This window comes from Tamandua tetradactyla, chromosome 2 (assembly GCF_023851605.1).
Source record: "Tamandua tetradactyla isolate mTamTet1 chromosome 2, mTamTet1.pri, whole genome shotgun sequence".
Classification (NCBI taxonomy): Eukaryota; Metazoa; Chordata; class Mammalia; order Pilosa; family Myrmecophagidae; genus Tamandua; species Tamandua tetradactyla.
The window spans coordinates 126,956,512-126,979,677 of record NC_135328.1 but is presented as its reverse complement, the minus strand read 5'-3'; the positions used below and the strand labels follow the sequence as shown (position 1 = coordinate 126,979,677).

At 38.3% G+C, this 23,166-nt stretch overlaps 1 long non-coding RNA gene and 1 other non-coding gene across 2 annotated transcripts in view; one reads left to right on the top strand and one right to left on the bottom strand.

Moving 5' to 3' along the window:
• Window positions 1-23,166, top strand: part of LOC143673831 (uncharacterized) — a 213,087-nt gene that overhangs the window by 165,394 nt on the left and 24,527 nt on the right. The window lies entirely within an intron of this gene.
• Window positions 3,531-3,637, bottom strand: LOC143675172 (U6 spliceosomal RNA). Its single transcript, XR_013171416.1, has one exon. It is a non-coding gene; the product is annotated as a U6 spliceosomal RNA (small nuclear RNA).

Genomic DNA, 23,166 nt, shown 5'->3' with positions numbered 1-23,166 from the left:
AGAGTAAAAGAATCAAGGTATTCAGAATTAGTAAGTGCAGGTCACCAAACAAGCACATAAATAGTAATATCAACCAACTATAGAGGGAAATAAACACCAGAGTCACCAAAATATATCATCTAAAATATTAATTTTTAACTAAAATTTTTGAGGCAAGTAAGAAACAAGGAAAATGTGACATGCATATAGACAAAAATCAACAATGGCAACAACAAAACCAAACAGATCACATACAAACTGTATCTGAGGGAAGCCACTTGTTGGTCTTAGCAAGGAAAGATTTTTAACAGTCAATATTTTAAATATTCCCAATAACTAAACAAGATTTAAATAATCTTAAGAAAGAATGATTATGTCTTCAAATAGAGAACAATAAATATATAAAAATTGTTTTAAAAGAGGCAAATTTCAGATATAAAATATACCAAACACATAAAAATTTCACTGTAAGTTATCAACAGTAGATTAGAACTGGTAGCAGAAAGAATTAACAAACTTGAAAATAGAACCATAGAGCTGACATGATCTTAAGAGTACAAAGCACAAAAATCAAAAATAAAATTAAATAGGCTCAGAAATCAGTGGAATAATATATAGCTTAGTAAAATACATGCATTGAGAATCCCAGAATAGAGAAAAAAGAGAAAGCAACAGAAAATATATTTAAAGGAAAAAAAAATCACCAAAATTTCCCATGTTTTATTAAAAAAAACCATGAAGCTACACATAACAATGAATGCCAGAGAGATGTCTCATATTTAAATGTTGTATACCAAATACAAATATAGAAATACTTTAAAATGAGAAAAAATTAATGGGTTTCTCATCAGAAATAGTCCAGAATTTAATAGGCTAAGACATTCAAGTTACTGAAAAAGGAGAAAAAGTTTGTGAAACAATAATTCTAAACCCAATGAAACTATCTTTCAAAATTAAAGGCAAAATAAGACCCAGATTCAATTTCTGGTCCATGCTCTTTCTAAAAAAAAACAAACAAACAATTCAGTAAACAGTACTGTGATAACACTATACTCACTTGGGAAAATAATTAAATGTGACCCTGTCATACAGTATACACACACAAAAACAATTTAAGGCATTCTTAGATCAAAATTATTGAGAGTGTTTGTGGCTAGAAGCCCCACCACAGGAGAAATAGTAGATGAAATCCTTTAAGTTGAAAGGGAGTGATACTAGAATATAACTCAAATTCACAAAAAAGAGTTAGAGCCCTGGTAAATTGAATGACATAGGAAATTATAAAATACAGTGAAATATATAATTTCCATTTTAAATGATTAAAGGTAAATATTTAAAACAATAATTTAAATGCAATAATTTAAACCTCTATTTCTATGTACATTGTGATCAACCTTACACAAATAAAGGACGAGTATAAAAGAATGACATGAACAACTTTATAATAACCTAGTAGACAGCTTAGACAGAGAATGTTCTGTATACACTAAAATTACTCAAGAATATGCATAAAATTGAATAACTTCATAAACTTATAACACATAAGATAACTGAATTATTTATTAAAAATATACCCACAGAGAAAAAAAATACCAAAGTCTATATGGCTTCAGTGGGGAATTCTACCAAATATTTAGAAACAAATAACAATCATCACAAACTCTTCCGAAAAAAAAAACAAGTGTTGGTAAAAAGATCACAAGTCATTATGAGACCAATGTAATTCTGGAACCAAAATTAGACAAGATAAGACAGAAATAGAAAACTGCAGATAAATATGCCTGATGAATACAAACAAAACTCAATGAGAATATTATGATCCAATCCCAACACATATCAAAAGGACTTATACACAATAACTAGCTGAAATTTATCCCAGATTTAGAAATTTCATTCAACATAAGACAGTCAATGTAACATGTGATCTTAATGGAGTTAGGGGCAGAAAAAAATCCATAATCATCTCAGCAGATACAGAATATGCACTTGACAAAATCAAATACAAATTATAAATCAAATTATAAAATGTCTGAAGAAACTAGGAATAGAAGCAGGCTTTTCAACTTGATAATATACATCCATACATAGGCTATAGGAAACATGGTCATAAAAAGTCTCTGGAAATTCTCCTAAAGGTGTACAGAAATTGGAAAGACACTTTTGAAAAAGTCTATAAAATCTTAGTAAGAATATTAAGAGTCAGTAGTATTTGAGTCACATCCTACTCCTTCAACTCTCTAGCCCTATTTTATAAACAATATTCTGGGAAATCTAATTGGCTTCCATATTGAAGAATACAATGGTTTCTACCCACCTCACCCCACCCCCAACTCCCATTCTGGGATAATGGTTTAAACCTTGTAGAGGAAGATCATCATATTTTCATCTTTACACATGTAAGTTAATGTCACTTTATTCTAGGAAGTACTGGATGAGAAGATCAGAGCCTCTTCCTTCATCCAAAACTCCACTCATAGGGTAGAAGCTCTATTGTAGGAGTGACAGACTGAGAAGACTCTGTCATGATCAATTACTGCCACAGAAGATTTTTAAAATCAATTTTGAGAAAGAGAGGACGTCATGGCGGAACATACAGAAATAGATGAACATACAGAAATAAATTTCAAGTGAATACTATGAACAAATATATGTCAACAAATTTGCTCCTCTAGATGACTGTCAAAATTCCTAGAAAGACACAAACTACCAGAAATCACTCCAGAAGAAATAGAATATCAAAATATAACTACAGCAAAAAAAAAGATCAAATTAGTCTAAATAAATAAATATCTTTCCCACAAAGAATAGCCATGACTCATTATGCTTCACTGCTAAGTTCATCAAACTCTTACTGTAGGAGTAAATTCTGAACACTGCACAAGAAAGCACTGGAACCCCTAAGAAGTGGGCAAAGCTTTTATTGCCACAGCAGACTCAGAGGACTCCTGTCCAATGTCTGAGTCCCAAACATTCCTTGTCTCCAGATTATGTAGGCTAGCAAGCAGGGCAGGAGTTACTGTGGGAATAGGCTATGAACTCTGGAAAAGTACAGAAACAGAACTTTTCAGGGCAGGAGTTACTAACTGGCCCTTAGCTGATTTCTCTTGTCTGAAATGCAAGCAGCCCTTGACCTATAGACACAACAGACTTTTTGTTTCACCACCTTTTAGAAAGCATGCTTTTTACATATTTTTGAGAGCACATAACCTCATAAAGTGACACACACAAATGCACAAAGTGATACACATGAATGTACAAAGTGATACATATAAATTCATAAAGTTATGCAGTAATAATATTGAGGTTAAATTTATGAACTATCTCATTCCCCCCTTTTGATGATATTATTTATCACATTTTATTCTATAGGTATAGCACCATTTTTGATTGTGGGGACTAATGCACAATTGTGATAGTTCGAGGGGTGCAGGCCTCTGAGATGAAGTAGGTGGGAGGGAGTTTTTCATTTATTAACGTAATTGAGAAATTAGGAGTTACAGGGTAATTTTAATTACTGAATTATTATATAAATGTTCTTTTTTGCTTTTTTTTTTAATATGGAATGCTTCACGAATTTGCGTGTCATCCTTGCGCAAGGGCCATGCTAATCTTCTCTGTATCATTCCAATTTTACTATATGTGCTGCCGAAGCAATCACTCTTTTTTGCTTTTGGGATTTTGGAACAGACAAAGGAAAGAAACAAGAAGCCCTGGACTATAGTTGTTTTGAGGGAGGGGGTGGTGAAAAAAAAGCCCTTATTTTTCACCTGGTGCCCAAGTAGCTGTAAGAACCAGAACACCCCCTGTCTCCATTCTCTAACAAGCCTCAGGTGCTAAAGAAAACAGCAATTAACTAGCAGTCCCTTACAACTTTAAATTATATCTGCTGGGCTCTGCCATAGAAAGATAGATAGTTCTGCTTTGTTATCTTAACCTATGCTAACAACATTCTCTGCCATTTAGCACCACAAGGGTCTGCCACTGAAGAATAGATAGCTCCTTTTAACTTATGTCAATATGTTAACAATGTTTTTTTCTCACCTTTGAACTTACTATGAACACTAATTTTTTGTAAATTACCTTATTTCCCTGTGCTAGAGACCTTAAAATATTTTCTTTGTTCAGGGAAACAGATTTTGGTGCCAATAAGCTGTCTGGTCTCTTACTACGTGTGTGGTACTAAACACTTTCTTTCTTTGAAACCCCAGTGCCCTAAGAATTGGTTATTGAGTGTGTCAGGCAGAAGAATTCATGACCTTTGTCACATATCACTAAGATCTCCATAGTTTGATTTATACTTTTTAGTAAAGAAGGTAAGAGGCAGGGGAGGATAAGATATATACTAAGCAACACTAAAATACCTAAAATCTGAGTCTTGAACCTTCCAAAGGTTGAGAACCATTCCCTGAACAGGTTTTTGGGGTACCAGTCTTTGGGTTTGAACTGTGACATGGACTAGGGTTTTTATGTCATTTGTGCTTTCCTCTATTACCTTTCCTCGGTCATTTAACTGCAGGCAACAGTTGGAAAGGTTGAACTTTTCACATACTCCACTTTTCATTGCTAACAGGTAGTTAAGAGCCAGTCGGTTTTGAAAGATGGCTGTTTTAAATTTGGTTTATTGCTGCGCAAACAGATTTAATGCACAGGCGGTTTCATTTGTGATTAGTTCTACTACTGTCTGGAGCTGAGTGATGTGGTTTAACATGTAAATTGGGGACAACAATAGAATTTTGCAATTTATATAGGAAAGGAGAAGTTACCTGGATATGGATAATGCCACCAAATTAAAGTAAAATTAGTTTCTAGAAAGAATTGCAGGCGGCCTACTTCTAGGACAGCTAGCATAGCCAGGTGAAAAACAAACACAGAAAGTATGATAAAGAAAATTAGACCACAGACCCAGCAGAGCTGGGTGCCCATGTGGTGACTCCTCAAGCTTCAGCCATGCATAAATCAATCAGCTTCCAGACTGACTGAAGCAAGGCTTGGATATTTCCTCAGGCTTCAGCTGTTTGTAGGTGAACCAGCTCCAGGGTGGCTGGGCCAGGGCAGGTAGGTTTCTTACACAGAATCAGACACAGTGGGTTCTCTGCATTAGTTTGGAACTTTCAAGATGGAGTTGAGCCATTTCCAGGTTTCAGTCAGGAGTGGTGGATCCAGAAGGTGATCTCAGCAACCTCGACAGCTGTAAGGGTAGAAAGAAGGACTATATATGACACTAACCAAGTGGGTGTTGCCTGATTTTTCCAATCTTTTACCCAGACTAATGATCCTGAAGTAAATGAGTGCACAGAGGGTGTTAATTGAAGTGGGAATCCTTTATTTACCCAGCTGTGCAACTGAGACAGCGTGGAGCTCAGGCCCTGGAGTTGCTCTCTTAGAGTTAATTTCTCTGAATTGTGTAATATATCCTTGGAGCTTTTTTATAATTAGTGGAGGCTGTCTAAACAATACCTCAAAGGGGAAAATCTGGTTTGTTTTATGGGACTGCATCTTACTCTTAACAAGGCTGTGGGGAGAACATCAGTCCATTTTAGCTTGACAGAGCTTCTTCGGATGTAATTTCAGGGTGCAGTTCATTCACTCCACCTTTCCTGAACTTTGTAGCCTATAGGCTGTGTGGAGATTCCACTTTATGGGAGGGTTTTGCTGAGATTTTTTATGATTTGGGCCACAAATTCCGGTCCATTGTCAGAGACCAGGGAGCTCAGCTGGCCATACTTCAGAATGATTTCTTTGCACAAGAACTGAACTACTTCCTGGGTTTTTCTGAGTGAGTTGGGATAGCTTCCACCCATCTTGAGAATGTACAGACTTGTACCAGTAAGTACTGGTATCCCCTTGTCCAGGGAAGCTCTATGAAGTCTACTTGGATGTTGTCTAATGGCATTTGTCCCATAACTTGAATTCCTGGGGTGGTGGGTTTGGCCCTTGTCAAGGGTTATTTTGAGCACAAGTTATGCATTTAGCACAAACTGCTAGGGCAAGTTGGTACAGTCAAGGAATGTAATAGTAGTGTGAAGAAATTGCTCCAGGGCTGTTTTTCCATAATTACTATTTTCATAAACTTTCAAAACCACTGCTGGGCCCTCTGCTTCTGGGATTGCTAATCAACCATCCTTGAATTTCCACCACTGATATGGTAAGAGGGCACTGTCTTCTTGGCTCATCCAGGTACATTCAGTCTCAGAATATTTTGTTTGTATGCCACTTATAGGTTCTTTAGAAGTGCTGCTGTTATGAAAGAGTCGGCTCCTCCTTAAGGCTGCTGCCTTGGCTTCTTTATCAGTCAGATGGTTCCCTTAGAATACTGTTATGCTTCCTGACTGATGCCTGGGGCAGTGGATGATGGCAAACTTTTTGGGAGCCCATACTGCTTCCAGGAAGACCAGGATCTTCAGGTTGTGCTTTATCTCATTTCCCCTGACACTGATCAGTCCTCTTTCTTTGTATAGGGCCCCATGCACCAGAACAATGTTGAAGGCATGCCCCGAGTCTGTATAGATGTTGACAATGGAATCTGTTCCTATTAGCAGGGTTCTGGTGATTGCTATGAATTCAGCTTTTTGAGCTGAGGTGCCTACCAGGAGGTGCTCAAATTCCACAATTGGGTCCAGGGTCACCACTGCATATCCTGCTTTCTGCATTTTGTCTACAAAATTACTGCCATCCACGTAGTATTCTGCATTAGGAAAGGAGAAAGTTTGGTCCTTTAAATCTAGTCTGGTGGAGAACACTTCTAAGTTTTCTATACATTCATGCTTGGGCAGGCCTTCTCCATCAGCAGGAGAGTAATTGGGTTTAGGCTGCATACCACCTCAACCTGAATTTTTGGGTTGTCACATAGAAGGTCTGATATTTCAGCAGCTGGGAGGTGGAAAGCCAACGATGTCCCTTTTGCTGGAGAACAGCCTTGATTTGGTGCAGGATGCAAAGGGTTAGTTGCTAACCAAAGGTTAACTTATCAGCATCATAGATTAGAAGGACAGTGGTGGCTATGGCCTGTAGATAGGAAGACCATCCTTTGGCTACCAAGTCAAAGCTTTGAAAGAAGTAAGCTACCGGGTGACCCCAAGAGCCAAGTTTCTAAATGAGGACCTCTGTGGTTTGTTCCCTGTCCTTCACACACATATGGGGTAAAAGGTTTGTCAATGTCCAGGAGACCCAAGGCTGGGGCTTGAGTGAGTTCCTTTTTTAGTGTTTCAAAGGCTCCTGGTTGTTCAAATCCCCAGGGCTGAGGTGAATTTTAAGCTTCTCACATATGCTCACACAGGGGCTTAGCAGCTGCAGTGAATTTGGGGATCCAGATTGCCAGAATCCTGTGGCCCCTAGGAACTCACACACTTGTCACTGAGATGTGGGTGTAGGAATCTGATAAAAGGCTTGCTTTGTTTCAACTCCTGGTTGTCAGGTGTCTTTGGAGATTTTAATCTAGGGAAGTTTACTTGTTTCTTGCAATTCTGGGCCTTTTTCCTAGGGACCTCATAGCCTATTTGATTTAGGTGTGTCAGAGTGCCTTTGTACCTTTTAGACAGTCTTGTGAGGTTGTGCTGGCTAAAAGTAAATAATTCACATATTGGAGCAAAACACTATCATACTTTTTTCTTTTATTTATTTTTATATTTTCTTTTACTTTTTTTTTCACTTTGTTTTCTGATTATACTTTTTGTCATGGAATTCCTGAAAGTCTTTCCCTAGGGTATGGCTAAAGATAATAAGAAAATTCTGTAACCCTTGAGACAGGCATGTCAAGGTGAATTGTTTTCTTCCAGTGTATAGATGTTCTCATTTGAAGGTAAAAGTGGATTGGTTGACAGGTGCCAGATAAACACAGAAGGCATCTTTCAGGTTAAGGCAGAAGAAGAATGATTCTGTTGCAAGAATTATGCTTAAGAGAGTATATTGGTTTGGCACTATGCGATGTAAGGTAACAGTCACTTTGTTGATGACCCACAAGTCTTGAATGGGGTGGTAATCATTGGTGCTGGGTTTTTGTATCAGTGATGTAGGAGTGTTCCTTGAGGGACTGGCAGGTTGTTGATGTGTGCCTGAATTCCCACCTGAGTTTCTTGGGGGACTGGATATTCTTTAAGATGCACTGGGGCAACTCCCAGGTGGAGTTCCCCGACTACCACAGTGGCATTTGTTGCCAGCCCTGGTAGACTGTTTTCTGCCCAAATAGAAGGATCAACTCCTGGCAACTATGGATGGTCTGGCTGGTTTTATTTTTCTTTTGCAATAAAAAGGTGCCATTCTTCCATATGAGGGGCTGTCAGGGTCACCATGATTTTTTTCTCTGGGTCCTTTAGTGTCAGGAGACATTCCCCTTCTGCATTGAAACTTCTTTGGGTCTGGATATTTGTCAGGAGATCTCGGCCCAGGAGGTATACTGGGAAGTTAGAAAGGTAAAGAAATTGATGAGAAACTTCATAGGATCCCAGGAGATACTTGTGGGCTATTAAGAAGGGATGTTTAGCTGAGATGTCAGTGGCCCCAATCATGGTGTCTTTCCTGTTAGTTATGGCTCAACTTCTTGCATAATAGGCTCCTCTTGTGCCTGTATCTACCACAAAGTCCATCATTTGGCTCCCTGCCATCATTGTAACTATGGGCTCCCCAAGGCCAAGTGTGAAGGGGCCCAGTCTGTTTCAGTCTGAATTGTCCTCAAGTCCTGTTAGAGCTATGAAATCCGTAGTTCTGGGTTTTTCATAGCTAGTGGGGTGTCTGTTAACTCTTTCCCATCTTTTGTTGGGGTATTCTGCTTTCCAATGTCCCTCCCCTTTACAGTAATCACACTGGTTTCTTCTCAGTGGAGCTGCTCTCCTACATTCTCTGGGCAGCCCCCACGAAGTGAGTGCTTGATCCCCTGGCCCTGATCATTTGAAGGTTCTGGGTTTTGACAATGGGGGATTCCTGTGCCCTGGGTGACTGCCACAGCAAGCATGTCTGCTTTTTTTTCTTTAGTTGGTGGTCTACTTTTCTCCATGTCTACTGTTCTTGATTCATGTAGACTTTTGTAGCTTCTTCAAGGAGTTAGGATATATTCGTTCTAAAAAACCTTCTAATTTCTGCACCTTTCTCCAGATGTCAGGTTGGGCTTGCTGAACAAATATAGCATTAACAAGTTTCTGGTTTTCTGGTGCCTCAGGGTAAAAAGGAGCATGCAGTCTAAATGCTTCACAGAGGCGCTCGTGGAACTGTCTAGGGTCTTCATCTAGACTTCAGTGGTTTTGACATATTTATTGTTTTACTGGACCCCTTTTTCATGCCTGGAATGAGCACATCTTGGTAGAGATTTAAACTATTTCTGCCTCAGTGTTTGGGTCCTACTGTGTGTCAGCATCTGGGAAACAGTTTTGGGCATTTCAGGCTACATTCATTGCCCCTTCAGGAGCATTTTCCTCTAACCACTTCAGGGCAGCTTGTGAAATTCATATGTTCTCTTCTGTCTTGAAGAGGATGATGCAGAACTGACAACAGTCTTGTCACATCAACCGAAGGGTGTGTATAATTGACTGGAGTAGGTCGATCATAGCCTGAGGCTTCTCAGTATAGAAGAGAGTGTGTTTTTTCCAGTTTATGAGGCCAGTGTTTGAAAAAGGCTGATAGACAAATATTGGTTGATCTCCCTGCACTTGGCCATCTAGATCATAGTAAGCTGGTGCTTAGGCTTCTTGTAGGGGCAGTTGCAGAGCCCTGGAGTGCTGCAAGTTCTTCCAGCTTGGGATCAAAAGTTCCAGGTCTACCAGATCTCTGAACAGAATTTGGGTGGGCTGGGACAAGGAGAGATGAGAAGTGACTGTGGAGAGCTGACTAGATTCCCTGATGAGATGGAGTTCCCAGTAGAGGGCATCAGAAGAGCTGACAGTGCCTCCAGAACTATAGCCAGTGCTCAAGGTTGAGGTTAGGGCTTCTACAGTCATGAGGACTGGAGGTTTTTTATGGGGTTGAGACTTAGGAAGGTGGGGGTAAAGAGTCTGTTGGCAGTGGGGAGAGCTGCTGTTTTGTTCCTTTATCTACATGGCTGGGTTTTTTTTTTCCTCTCAGAAGCAGGGAGCCTTCTGGGGTTGGAAGTTTATGGTTTGTGGCATAATTGCTTTGTGGCAACTGCTCCAAGTAGTGGAATGCCCAGGTTTGTATGGACAACCAGGACTTCTGCATGGTTTTTCTGTTTTCTTTTATTGCATGGGTAGGCACTGGGAAATGAAGCCAGGTCTCTGGCATGGCAGGCAAGAGCTCTGCCTGCTGAGCCACTGTGACCTGCCCTTGCATGGCTTTCAATGCAAGCTTTTAGCCATGGTGGTGAATTTTGAACAATTTAGAACCAGAAGTCAATGTACAGAAATTGATCATGGTGGCCAGGTTGTTCTGTGACAACTTGCCAGATGGCTCAGATCAGAGTGGGGTCAAATGACCCCTTGGAGAGCCATCCAACTCCAAAAGTGGGCCAGTCCAATTGGCAAAATTTGTGCAACTCTTGGGCTTGAGCTTCACTCCATAGTCTGCAGTAAATACTTTCCTAAAATTCTTTATGAGGCAAGCTAAGGAGTTTTGCTTTCAGGGCCACCTATAGTGATCCTCCCAGGGCACTGGATAACAATTAAACAAATAAGCAAGATGACAACTGCTTCATCCATCTCTGACCACTTCTAGTGATGGAGAATTTAGGGTTCTCTTGGCATAAGGTGGGTTAGTAAAAACCCCCAACTCAGGCTCTCTTTCTTTTTAATTGAGAGCACCATCATGTGAGCTGTAATGAAAACCAATGGACCTATAGATTGGGATGCAAACTTTGCCAAAGTCTCAGGTCAGAGCCATGACTTATTCACACACTTTCACACTCCAGGCATTTGACAATATGACAAGTTATGTATGACTCCCTCACAAAATCAGAGTGTATCTAACTACTGAAGGTTTCTCCTTCAGCTTCTCTGAAGGGTATTCATCCCAGTTTAGAAGGAAATCAGCCTCCTCTTCTGTCTGAAAGGCAGGACAGTTCAATCCCTATACCTGATCAGCAAATGACCATTCTTACCAGTCTGACAGGTAGAGCTCTGGTTCAGTTCTCAGGGCTGCCGAGTTCCTTCCCAAGTTCAGGGAATCTGGTGCCCCATTATAGTTAGATGATCACAAACCAGAAGAAAAGATTCTGGGGGTGCCTGAGGATGATAGATATTGATCTGCAGGTCAGGCCTTCCCAGAGATGGGCAAGGAACACAAGGATGTCTCTTCCTTAAAGTATGGAGTTTTCTGGCCAATGCACCAGAAATGAAGTAGTGAAGCTCTCAACACTGTGCAAGAAAGCACTGGAGCTTCTGAGAAGTGGACAAATCTTTCATTGCCATGGCAGACTCAGAGGACTCCTGTCCAATGTCTGAGTCCTGAACATTCTTTGTCCCCAGATTACATAGGCTAATAAGCAAGATGGGTGTTATTATGGGAAATGGCTATAAACTATGGCAAAATAAAGGAACTGAACTTGCAGGGTGGGAGTTACTGTCTGTCCCTTAACTGATTTATTTTGTCTGAAGTGCAGGAGCCATGGACCTGCAGACACAGCAGACATTTTGTTTCACCGCTTTTCAGAAAGCATGCTTTTTACATATTTTTGAGAGTATATAAATTCTTAAAGTGATACACACAAAGGCACAAAGTGATACACTTAAATTCATAAAGTTATACAGCAATAATACTGAGGTTAAACTTATGAACTACCTCAACACTATCATAAATTCTCAAAAGGAAACAGAAAAAGATTGAATAATTCCCATATGTTTCTATTAGACCAAGTTAACTCTTACAACAAATACAAAGGCAAAACAAGAAACAAAATATATATACCAATATCCTTTACAAATATATGTGCAAAAATTCTCAGCAAAATTTTAGCATATTAAATCTTGTAACATAAAAATTATTTTATACTATGTCCAAGTGTATCTATCCCAGAATGCAAGGTTGCTTTGACATACAAAATTCAATCAATGTAATTATCCATATCAATAGAATAAAGTAAAATAACTCATGGAAATCATTGACACTATTATGAAAGAAAGTAAAGTTCCCCAACACAATTAGATGCTTCAATGTAAAACCATACACATAGCTAATGGTGAAAGACTGAATTCTTACATTCAGGATCAAGAACAAGATAAGAATATTTCTCCTTAGGAGATATGCATATTGCAAATAAGGGCATGAAAAGATTTTAACAGCATTAGGCATTATGAAATTGCAAATGAAAACCACAGTAATATACTACACCCACATTTTTGTTTGTGCCACATCTCCATGAACACAATCAAATCAAGAAGTCCCACCATATAGTAGTTCTGGCCCCATAAAATTGGTTTAGAATTAAAAGAATGTGTTTTTTCTGAGGTACATAACAGTTTCAAACCAGCACACAAGGTTACACAGTTTGTGTACAGTTTCAAGGTTACATTAAAATGCTAAATAATAATAGCAATTATATGATCTCTGATAATCATTTTTGTTACTGGACAAAGACCATGTATTCTTCTGCTTTACATGCTCAACAACCAACTCCTGAGACACCAGGGTTTCAAGGATATAAAGAGCTTATTATTACACATGCAACAGGACAGCAGACAGACTTAACGGCTCAAAAGCTGTCTCCCTGAGTTTAGGGGGTTTAGGGTTTTTAAGGATTTTAGCAATGGAAGATGAAGAAATTTCAGATGGTAAGTTCAAAGCAGAAAAGGAGACAAAGATTATCATTATTATTTCAATAGGAGCACATAAACTGAAAGGAGTGGGGCTGAGCTATCACTTTGGTATTTAAGGTGCAAACCAAAAGGAAGATGTAGTTTATGGCTGACTACATTAGGGCCTTTGCTATATAAGAGAATGAAAAGCTCTTACCATCACAAAGGCACAGGATAAGGGCTTTTCACACTCATTTGAGAAATCAAGGCAGCTGGACTGCCATTCTGAGACCTTAAGTATTTCCCTGTCTAACTACAACATTCCAGAAAGGAAAAAGGAATTTTTATATGATTCACTAATCAAAATCATCCCTTAAATCCTGATTTCTCAGTTACAATTCCTTCCTGTCTTTTTTTTTAAGGGTTTAATTTTGAGGAGTTCCCATTTATTTCTTTCTTTCTTCAGTGCTGTTGCTTTGGTTGTAAGGTCTATAAAACTGCCTCCAATTGTCAGATTTATAAGATATTTCCCTACATTTTCCTCTAACTGTTTTATGGTCTTAGACCTAATGTTTAGATCTTTTGACAATTATCTCCCAATCTTGAGGGATATCTTGGCAATGACTTTTCTAACTGCTTCAAGGCTGAAATGGGGGTATTGTTATTAGGAGGCAAAGGGATGAATGATGAAACTAGTTGTTATTCTTGGACAGTCCAGAATCTTTGGTTTTAGAGCTTCTTTGGCATTGGAACAATCTGGGAGTTTCAAGTGCCTAAAAACAAACTTAATAAGTAAAATTTTATAGAGCCCTGGATTTATTTTATGGTTTCCAGAAACACTGTTGTTTGGGGTTTGCCATATTGTGGTAGTGTGCAATATTTGACTGAACCTTGCATAAAAACCTCCAGATTGACCTCTTGACTCAATTTGAAATCTTTTAGCCATTGAAACACTATTTCTTTCCCCCCTTTTGGTCAGTTCATCCATGTCTGTACCAGACTTATCTAGGCTCACATGCCAGAGCCAATTGTGTCCCATGGTGCCAGGGCTCGTTATATCTCACACAGCCAATGTCAGTCTACATCACTGGAAATTATGCCCCTCATTGGGGTGAAGCTCAGAGTATGGCTTAGAGATAGAACATATTTCAATAACAGCAGAGATTTTCTGGAGATGGCTCTTAGGCACTAATCCTAAATAGACTCAGTTTAAATTACAAAAATAAGCTTCATAAGGGCAAGCCTCAAAGTTGAGGCATTGACTTATTGAACTGGGAGCCCCTCTTGCTTAAGAAATGTGTCAGGAATTCCACAGGTGGGGAAGCTTAATACCTCTAGCTTTCACAGTCTGTCAAAGGACTTTTGAAAACACTTTTTCATTTTCTGCCCAAAATGCTCTGAAATGCATCATTGCATAATATTAAGTTGTACACAACATTAAGATTTTGTTCTTCGATCCAGATTCTATATTAAATAAAACTGAATTAGGTTAACTGACTAGACCAATTAAATTAGATAGGATTAATTTTGGACAAAATAGACATTTTTTAAAAATCTCTCACAAAAGTTAAAGCTTTAAAATACTGACAGCACTATTCTTTACCTTGTATATTGATTTACTTTTGTTTTAACCAGATCAACTTGTATTGCAGGAAAAGAGGGACAAGGCTTTAAGCCTCCTGAAACATTATATAGAAATAGAATAAACCAGGTGGAGGATCAGAAATTTCAGGAAGTAGGTTTTATTTTCTATGGCCATAGGGCTCAGCTGAGTAGCCTCTGAAAGTCTGAGCCCCAAACAAAAGGCAACTTTAGCTTTTATAGACTATATTACATGCTAGAGATAAGGTAAGCTTAATATGGTGACTAGCAATGTTAAAGGACAAACAATTGGTCAGTTTAAGGAGCAAAGCAGGTTATAGAAGCAGATGAGCTGTTAGGGGAGGGTCTGCACCCCAGGTGTCTTATCTTACTTGCCTGCAGTTTTACCCAGTCCTGAAGGCTAGGAGAGGGGGGTTGGGGATTTTCCACAGAGAAGGCAGCTGAAACAGAAGAAGAAGTGGGGGGAGCAACCTGCCTGCTTAAAAGCCTGCTTGCTGCACTAGATCACATTTTTAAATTAGAATTTGATCTCTCACTTTTTTAACGATTGCTGTGTAGACTCATGTTAATTTTCAGAGCTAGAGCACCAAATTTGCATTTCAGGTGTCACACACAGACACTTAAAGTTCCAGGGAACTACTGGACTATACAAAGAATAAAGCACCTCAGAAATTAATGATAACTGTTAATGCTTATAATCTGAGCTTTAGTCTTTATAAATATTTTTAAATGAAGCCTATTTCAGAAATTAAACCATTAGACAGCTATTTTATGTTAAGGAACCATAAGTTTTGTTGTTTCATTCTTATATATTTACCAGGGTTATATTATTTAATAGATAAAATATATATATTTGTTCAATATTTCCTTTAATGTTGAGCACAGCCTAGCCTAGCTCCAACCAATCTGAACCTCAACACATCTTCCTTGATAGGGCAGATTTATGTGTGGCTGATTGAGCAGAGGATTTTCCTAGTTCCAGCAGCCACGCACCATGCACTTATGAATACCCAGCTTTATGGGACCATTATCTACTTCATCCTTATAACATCTATTATTTCAATAATAGATGTATCCTTCTTAGTTAAAAAAGTAAAGTTGACCACTTATATTTTCAGTAGTAAAGCAAAGCAGTGCAATGGACAACTAGGCAGTTTCTATGATCTATAGCTGTATAGAATAACTAAAACCATGACTAACAACACCATACCATTGCTTAATATCATACAGTTTAGTATCAGGATATAATGTGTTCAGTGAGAACAATATCAAAGTTTTAGGGATTTATAGAATCTCTAAATATATGAATACTATTTTATTTATACAAATTTGACCAGAAACAGGATAGAAAATCCCTTTTAAACACGTTAATACTCCCAAAACACCTCCTATGCAATAGGTTAAACTATTTTAGCAACTTATTTATATAGAGTGAAAGAACAAATTATTTGTAACAGTTCTTCCCTCAGTGGTGAGAAGACTTGTCTTCTGAAATAAAAGATAATGCTGGGAGGAGGGGCTAAGATGGTGGCTTAGCAAGGTGTGCATTTTAGTTTGTCCTCCAGAACAACTACTAAATAACCATAAAAAGTGCAGAACAGCTCCTGGAGCCTCGACAGTGACCCCACACAGCGTACCCCAGTCTGGACCAGCTGGACCAGCTGCGAGCCCCCACAGAATCATGAGTTCCCCAAGCCGCAGTGGCTGGAGCCCGGAGCCACTCCCCCACAGGTGGCTTCCCAGGGGGAAAGGAAAGACACTCTAACAGTAACAGGGACTGAGCCCAACCAAACACCAATTGTGGCATTACTTAACAAATTCTGACTACAACAAATAGGCTCCTAATCAGGCAAACCTGGTCAAGGTGGGGGTCACTTATTGGGCTAACCAAAAAAGAGGAAAGGGGACGAAATGGAGGCTTTTGTGACTGTCTCTACAGAGGCTTGGTTGCCTCTGGATTCAGCAACAGGACTACTCAGGCTGCAACTGCCCCAGGCATAGGCAGAAACGGACTGCTTTCAGGGCTGTCTCCCACCTGTGCCTTCCCCAGGGGAGGGGTGAAGCCCAACTCAGGTGGAATCCCTCTCTCAAGGAATTCAGAACCCAGGGCTTGGCAATTTGAAGCCATTAAATAAGCTTACAACCTCTCCTCTGTCTCCACCATGCCCCCAGTAGGGAGAGCCTTCCAAACTTAAAGGTGCCACAACATCTTTTGCTGGTGGGATCTGCAGGTAAACAAGCACCACATACTGGGCAGAATAAGAAAAACAGAGCCCAGAGACTTCACAGGAAAGTCTTTTAACCTGCTGGGTCTCACCCTCAGGGAAAACTGATTCAGGTGACCCCTTCCCCTGATAGAAGCCCAGTTTAGTCTGGGAAAACCTGGCTGGAGTGTATATTACCTATGTAGACCCTCCTAAGGGTGGGGAGGGAAAAGACACCTTACAAGCAGGGCAAGAAACAAGAAAACAAGAACTGAAAAATTACCCTCTGTTAAACAAAATCTAAGCTAGAGGTCTAGAAAAAGCTGAACTGAAGGTCAAAGAACAGATAGACAACAAAATCATCTAGCAAGAAAACCCTAGGTAAGATAAGTGAAAGCAATCTCCAGAATAAACTAATTAAGGTAATTAAATTACAGATGCCAGCAAAAAATAACAGATCACACCAGGAAAATTGAAGATATGGCCCATTCAAAAGATCAAACCAATAGTTCAAATGAGATACAGGAGCTGAAACAGTGAATTAACAATATATGAATAGACATGGAAAACCTCATCAAAAGAAAAATCAATGAATTCAGGGAGGATATGAAGAGGGCAAGGAATGAACAAAAAGAAGAAATGGAAAGTCTGAAAAAACAAATCACAGAACTTATGGGAATGAAAGGTACAGTAGAAGAGATGAAAAACAATGGAAACCTACAATGGTAGATTTCAAGAAACAGAGGTTAGGATTAGTGAACTGGAAGATGGAACATCTGAAATCCAAAAAGAAACAGAAACTATAGGGAAAAGAATGGAAAAACATGAGCAGGGACTCAGGGAACTGAATGATAATATGAAGCACACAAATATACGTGTTGTGGGTGTCCCAGAAGAAGAAGAGAAGGGAAAAGGAGGATAAAAACTAATGGAAGAAATTATCACTGAAAATTTCCCAACTCTTATGAAAGACCTAAAATTACAGAGCCAAGAAATGCAGCACACCCCAAAGAGAATAAATCCAAATAGACGTTCTCCAAGACACTTACTAGTCAGAATGTCAGAGGTCAAAGAGAAAGAGAGAATCTTGAAAGCAGCAAGAGAAAAGCAATCCATCACATACAAAGGACACCCAATAAGACTATGTGTAGATTTCTCAGCAGAAACCATGGAGGCAAGAAGACAGTGGGATGATATATTTAAATTACTAAAAGAGAAAAACTGCCAACCAAAAATTCTATACCCAGAAAAATTGTCTTTCAAAAATGAGGGAGAAATTAAAATATTTTCAGACAAAAAATCACTGAGAGAATTTGTGACCAAGAGGCCAGCTCTGCAAGAAATACTAAAGGGAGCACTAGAGACAGATATGAAAAGACAGAAGAGAGAGGTGTGGAGAAGTGTGTAAAAAGAAGGAAAATTAGATATAATATATAAAATACAAAAGGCAAAATGGTAGAAGAAAGTACTACCCATACAGTAATGACACTAAATGTTAATGGATTGAACTCCCCAATCAAAAGACATAGACTGGCAGAATGGATTAAAAAACAGGATCCTTCTATATGCTGTCTACAGGAAACACATCTTAGACCCAAAAATAAACATAGGTTGAAAGTGAAAGGTTGGGAAAAGATATTCCATGCAAATAACAACCAGAATAGAACAGGAGTAGCTATACTAATATCCAACAACTTAGACTTCAAATGTAAAACAGTTAAAAGAGATAAAGAAGAATACTATGTAGTAATAAAAGGAACAATTCAACATGAAGACATAACAATCATAAATATTTATGCATCAAACCACATGCCCCAAAATACGTGAGGCAAACACTGCAAACACTGAAAAGGGAAATAGACACATCTACCATAATAGTTGGAGACTTCAATTCATCACTCTCATCAATGGACAGAACATCTAGACAGAGGATCAATAAAGAAACATAGAATTTGAATATCATAATAAATGAGCTAGACTTAACAGACATTTATAGGACATTACATCCCACAACAGCAGGATACACCTTTTTCTCAAGTGCTCATGGATCATTCTCATAGTTTACCACATGCTGGGCCACAAAGCAAGTTTCAACAAATTTAAAAAGATTGAAATCATACACAAAACATTCTCAGATCATAAGGAATGAAGTTGGAAACCAATAATAGAGCACCAGAAAATTCACAAATATGTGGAAGCTCAAAAACACACTCTTAAACAACCAGTGGGTCAAGGAAGAAATTACAAGAGAAATCAGTAAGTATCTAGAGGTGAATGAAAATGCAAACACAACATATCAAAACTTAAGGAATGCAGCAAAGGCAGAGCTAAGAGGGAAACTTATTGCCCTAAATACCTATATCAAAAAAGAAGAAAGGGAAAAAATTCATGAATTTACTGTCCATTTGGAAGAACTGGAGAAAGAACAGCAAACTAACCCAAAAGCAAGCAAAAGGAAAGAAATAACAAAGATTAGAGCAGAAATAAATAAAGTTGAGAACATGAAAAAAATTGAGAAAATCAATAAAGCCAGAAGTTGGTTTTATGAGAAAATCAATAAGATTGATGGGCCCTTAGCAAGATTGACAAAAAGAAGAAGAGAGAGGATACAAATAAATAAGATCAGAAATGGAAGAGGAAACATAACCACTGACCTCACAGAAATAAAGGAGGTAATAACAGGATACTATGAACAACCTCATGCTAATAAATGCAATAATGTAGATGAAATGTAGAACTTCCTAGAAAGGCATGAACAACCAACTTTGACTCAAGAAGAAATAGATGACCTCAACAAACAAATCACAAGTAAAGAAATTGAATCAGTCATTCAAAAGCTTCCCAAAAAGAAAATTCCAGTACGAGATGGCTTCACACATGAATTCTACCAAACATTTCAGAAATAATTAGTACCAACCCTGCTTAAACTCTTCAAAAAATTTGAAGTGGAGGGAAAGCTACCTAATTCATTCTATGAAGCCAACATCACCCTCATACCAAAACCAGGCAAAGATATTACAAAAAAAGAAAACTACAGACCAATCTCTCTAATGAATATAGATGCAAAAATCCGCAACAAAATTCCAGTAAATCAAATCCAGCAACACATTAAAAGAATTATACATCATGACCAAGTAGGATTCATCCCAGGTATGCAAGGATGGTTCAACATAAGAAAATCAATTAAAGTAATGCACCATATCAACAAATCAAAGCAGAAAAATCACATGATCATCTTAATTGATGCAGAGAAGGAATTTAACAAAATTCAACTTCCTTTCCTGGTGAAAACACTTCAAAGGATAGGAATACAAGGGAACTTCCTTAAAATGATAAATGGAATATATGAAAAACCCACAGCTATATCATCATCAATGGGGAAAAACTGAAGACTTTCCCCCTAAGATCAGAAACAAGACAAGGATGTCCACTATCACCACTGTCATTCAGCATCGTGTTGGAAGTTCTAGCCAGAGGAATTAGACAAGAAAAAAATAGAAGGCATCAAAATTGGAAAGGAAGAAGTAAAACTATCACTGTTTGCAGATGATATGATACTTTATGTCGAAAACCCTGAAAAATCCAGAGCAAAACTACTAGAGCTAATAAACGAATATAGCAAAGTGGCAGGTTACAAGAGCAACATTCAAAAATCTGTAGTGTTTCTATATACTAGTAATGAACAATCTGAGGGGGAAATCAAGATATGAATTCCATTTATAATTGCAACTAAAAGAATAAAATACTTAGGAATTAATTTAACTAAAGAGACAAAAGACCTATACAAAGAAAACTACAAGAAACTGTTAAAAGAAATCACAGAAGACCTAAATAGATGGAAGGGCATACCATGTTCATGGATTGGAAGACTAAATATAGTTAAGATGTCAATTCTACCTAAATTGATTTACAGATTCAACACAATACCAATCAAAATCCCAACAACTTACTTTTCAGAATAAGAAAAACCAATAAGCAAATTTATCTGGAAGGGCAGGGTGCCCCAAATTGCTAAAAGTATCTTGAGGAAAAAAACGAAGCTGGAGGTCTCACACTGCCTGACTTTAAGGCATATTATGAAGCCACAGTGGTCAAAACAGCAAGGTACTGGCATAAAGATGGATATATTGACCAATGGAATTGAATAGAGTGCTCAGATATAGACCCTCTCATCTATGGACATTTGATCTTTGATAAGGCAGTCAAGCCAACTCACCTGGGACAGAACAGTCTCTTCAATAAATGGTGCCTAGAGAACTGGATATCCATATGCAAAAGAATGAAAGAGGACCCGTATCTCACAACCTATACAAAAGTTAACTCAAAATGGATCAAAGATCTAAACATTAGGTCTAAGACCATAAAACAGTTAGAGGAAAATGTAGGGAGATATCTTATAAATCTTATAATTGAAGGCAGTTTTATAGACCTTACACCTAAAGCAAAAGCACTGAAGAAATAAATAAATAAATGGGAGCTCCTCAAAATTAAACACTTTTGTGCATCAAAGAACTTCATCAAGAAAGTAGAAAGACAGCCTACACAATGGGAGACAATATTTGGAAATGACATATCAGATAAAGGTCTAGTATCCAGAATTTATAAAGAGATTGTTCAACTCAACAACAAAAAGACAGACAATCCAATTACAAAATGGGAAAAAGACTTGAACAGACACCTCTCAGAAGAAGAAATACAAATGGCCAAAAGGCACACGAAGAGATGTTCAATGTCCCTGGCCATTAGAGAAATGCAAATCAAAACCACATGAGATATCATCTCACACCCACCAGAATGTCCATTATCAACAAAACAGAAAATGACAAGTACTGGAGAGGATGTGGAGAAAGAGGCAGACTTATTCACTGTTGGTGAGAATTTCGAATGGTGCAACTGCTGTGGAAGGTTGTTTGGCGGTTCCTCAAAAAGCTAAATATAGAATTGCCATATGACCCAACAATACCACTGCTAGGTATCTACTCAGAGGATTTAACGGCAAAGCCACAAATGGACACTTGAACACTAATGTTTATAGCAGCATTATTTACAATTGCAAAGAGATGGAAACAGCTAAAATGTCCATCAACAAACGAGTGGCTAAACAAACTGTGGTATATACATATGATGGAATATTATGCAGCTTTAAGACAGAATAAACTTATGAAGTATGTAACAACTGGATGGACCTTGAAAATATTATGCTGAGTGAGACTAGCCAAAAACTGAAGGACAAATACTGTATGGTCTCACTGATATGAACTGACATTAGTAAATAAACTTGGAATATGTCATTGGTATCAGAGATCATCAGGAGATAGAAATAGGCTAAGATATTGGGTAATTGGAGTTGAAGGGATACAGACTGCGCAACATGACTGGATAAAAATACTCAGAAATGGACAGCACAATACTACCTAACTGTAATATAATTATATTAAAACACTGAATGAAGCTGCATGTGAGAATGATAGAGGGAGGAGGGCTGGGGACATAAATGAAATCAGAAAGAACGATAGATGTTAGGGATTGAGATGGTATAATCTAGGAATTCCTAGAGTGTATAACAATAGTGAAATGTACAATGTACAAATTTTAAGAACTTTTTTGCACGAGGAAGAATAAAGAAATGTCATTATTGCAGGGTGCTGAAAATAGATGGTAATTAATATTTTAAAATGTCACCTTATGTGTGAGACTAAAGCAAAAAATGTTTATTTGTTACAAAATTTATATTTTGACTAGAGCATTTCCTAATACAACTTACATAGATAGTGTGATTGAATGTCATAAGTACTTGGAATCTCATGTAGGACATGAGATTTTCTTGGTTTGTCCAGACTTATGCCCCAATGAATCCCGGAGTGATTTGATAAGTGAGTGGAAAAGTATTTGCAAGCCCCCTTCAGGGAATGGTGAGAGCGGGGAGAAATTCAACTTCCCCAAGTTGAATTCTTGATATTCTCACAAGCAGTGTGGACAACCAAAGCTACAGGCTGAGCCCCCAGTCTTGGGGTTTGTTCATATGAAACTTAACCCCACAAAGGATAGGTCAAGTCTATTTAAAATTTAGGCCTAAGAGTCACCCCCAAGAGAGCCTCTTTTGTTGCTCAGATGTGGCCTCTCCCTCCAGCCAACATGATGAGCAGTCTCACCACCCTCCCCCTCTCTGCGTGCGACATGACTTCCAGGGGTGTGGGCCTTCCTGGCAACATGGGACAGAAATCCCAACAAGGGACTGAGAAAAACCCTAGAATGAACTGAGAATTAACATCAAGGGATTGAGAGAACCTTCTCGACCAAAAGGGGGAAGAGTGAAATGAAACTAAGTGTCAATGGCTGAGAGATTCCAAACAGAGTTGAGAGGTTATTCTGGAGGTTATTCTTACGCATTAAGTAGATATCACCTTGTTGTTCAAGATGTAGTGGAGAGGCTGGAGGGAACTGCCTGAAAATGTAGAGCTGTGTTCTGGTAGCCATGTTTCTTGATGATGATTGAACAATGATATAGCTTTCACAATGTGACTCTGTGAATGTGAAAACCTTGTGTCTGATGCTCCTTTTATCTACCATATCAACAGAAGTGTAGAACATATGGAATAAAAATAAATAATAGGGGGAACAAATGTTAAAATAAATTTAGTTTGAAATGCTAGTGTTAAATGAAAACAAGCGGTACAGGGTATGGTATGTATAACTTTTTTCCTCTGTTA